Genomic DNA, 2,792 nt, shown 5'->3' on the forward strand with positions numbered 1-2,792 from the left:
TGCCAGCGTGGCATCAACAGCATCGTCCCTGCGCCCACAGCCACTTCTTTCCCGTGCTGCGAGGGGCATCCCCAAAAGGGTTTGCTGTCCAAATCCTCTCAATCCATAGGAAATCTCAAGCTGGTGTCCCAGTCCTGGGGCTGAGGGGGCAAGAGGAGAAGAAGGAGGAAGGAGACTGCATCCACCTGAGAGCGTACTTGAGGCATTAGGTGAAACCCCAGGCTCAGCCGCACCACAGGACCAGTGCTCAGCTGAGCTCTCACCCACCGAGAGCTTTTCACGCATAGTGGCTGGGGGGAATTAAGACAAATCACCTAAAGGTGTGAATCCCTGCCTGCAAATGCGCTAAATCCCAAGCGGATATGCTCGGTCAGGAGCAAAGTGGCTTTAACTGGTGGTGCCTTAATCTGCCCTGGCTTAGTCTTGGCATGCTCCCACTCCGAGGGCAGGGCTGTCCCAGGGTCACGGGGATGACGGGATGGTGACCCGGGTGGCACTGGCAGAGCAAGCAGGGATGGCACAGCTTCTCCAAGGACAGCATGCTCAGTGCCAGGCACGGAGCACACCCGTGGGACAGCCTGCTGCCAGGGGGGTGCAGGATGTGTGCAGTGACACGTTGGCACACAGGGGACATCCCTGACCCCACTGCGCTGCATCCCAGGCAGCCGCATTAATGCCCAGGCTGGGGACGCGTCTGCCATCACTGAGGCCAGCAGGAGCAGGCTGGGAACCAGCCCGGGATGCTGTCACTGGTGTCACCTTTGGCAAATGATGCATTTTACATCAGAAATATGGGGGCTCCATCCCTGCCCGAGGGCTGAGCCAAGGTTTCCCTGGCAGCGGGTGCCAAAGCTGCCTTTCAGAAGCCAGGGGAGGTTTCTGGGGAGGGTGATGCACCCACAGCAACGGCCAGGGGTGCCCCTGCTGCAGGGGACTGTCCCTTCTGGCCCCCATCCCATGGCAGCGGGTGACCCATTTTCCTCCAATGGCGCCTGGCTCTGGCAGCCTTGGGTCTTCCCAAGACCCATCGCACATCGAGTTGCAGGATGCTGGTGTTTGGTCTTCACTGATCTGGCCATGCTCGTAATTACCCACTTCAGGGCCATGGGGTCTTTATAACCCCCAGGGGCACTGCACAAAGCAGAGCAGGAGCCACATCCCTGCAGCATCCCCCTTCCCAGCTGGGACCAAGACCAAAGCAAGCCCAGATCCTAAAGCTTCTGCCAGCATCCCTGGGGCAGCAGCAACTGCCGTCATCCTAAGGAGGAGCCTGCAAGACATGGGGGTGTTTTGCTGATGGTGCCAGGCTGGCCCTGGCCATGAAGCAGGGATCACCTCCACTGGGAGCCTTCAGAAGGCGTGAGGCTGTTTGGGAACTCATCCTAGGGCAAGTCAACCAGAGAGCTTTGCTGGGAGATTAAGGGAAAGTAAGGAATAAATAAGGAATAACTTTCCCCAGGCTGCCTCTCCTTTGGCTCACCTCTCCCCCTTCCCGTGCTGACTCCCCTCGGTTCTTTCTTCTTCTTTCAGATGCAAATACCACGAAAACTCATGCACCCAGATGGAGCCGCTCGGCCGGGAAGCCGGGGCTGGAAGGCGTTTCTCTCTGCTTGTGTGTCTCATGTTTTCTGGCACGTTGGATTTTTTACAGGGCAAGAAGAGACTGAGGGGGAAATATCCATAAAAAAGGTTAAGGAATAAATCTCACTGCTTGCTGGGTTCGCCCAGAGGACAGCTGCCTGTGCATCGTGTGCTGGTGCATGACACGAACCCGACCCCCTCTGTCCCTCATGTCAGGGTTCCCCAGGGTGACATGCTGGGTCTTCCTGTCACCCCTAAGGCTCCCATGTCCCTGGACGCAGCCCATGGCCAGGTGCTCGCAGTGACAGATGGCAGAGCAGGCAGTTGCTGCCACAGGCTGTGGTGAGCGATGGCCACGGAGTGCACCAGCTCTGCCTGTGTTCTGCCTCAGTCCTCGCCGCTTGGCAGGAGCCTCATGGCAAAACTGGTCGGGCTCCCATCCGTGGCCTGGGAGCAGTTCCTGGCAGGTGCCAAGGGATGAGACAGAGGAGCCTTTCATGAAACCAGGCAGAACGTTTATTTTTTATTTTATTTGTCTGCATGGCCCTCCTGGATGTGCAGTGCTTGCCAGCCCGGATCCAACCACCCCACGTCCCCAACCAGTCCATGCAGGAGGGTGACTAAGGTGGCACCCTGCCTGCCAGGGGGAAACCTGCTCCCCAATGCAGGGACCCTGGGCTGGCTGGGACAGGGAGGCAGCCACATGCAGCATGGACACTGCCCACACGTACTGGGTACCTGGCCTCGCTGGCAGGGCAGCTGCAGGATGAGCACACGGCTCGGAAAGGGGAGCCCAGGGGCTTAGGAAGGATTAGTGGGAGATGGGAAGATGGAGGATCGGAGCACAAGCGTGCAGAGGGGCTGGCAGGAGCTGGGTCTCGTCAGGCAGCACATGCCACTGGCCAGGGCTCAGCATGCCACTGCTCAGCCCTGGCGCCCGCTATCTGGGAGTCCAACCATCCACTTGTCGCTTTTCTCCTTTAAAAGGCATTCAAGCCCCTGCCATTATCGGGCAGGGCAGATAGCACTGTCACGCCTGCGATAAACGGGTTTACGGACATCGCACTTGTCCTTGCAAAACGCCCCCATCGTCCCTGTGTCCCCTTCCCAAAGGCTGCAACTGCCAGCCTGCCCAGTGCTGATGAGCATCCCAGCAGGCTGCATGTGGACGCCGAGGATGCAGATATTTGGTGCAGAGCACATGAAGCTCC

Source organism: Mesitornis unicolor, unplaced genomic scaffold, assembly GCF_000695765.1.
Source record: "Mesitornis unicolor isolate BGI_N332 unplaced genomic scaffold, ASM69576v1 scaffold31649, whole genome shotgun sequence".
NCBI lineage: Eukaryota > Metazoa > Chordata > Aves > Mesitornithiformes > Mesitornithidae > Mesitornis > Mesitornis unicolor.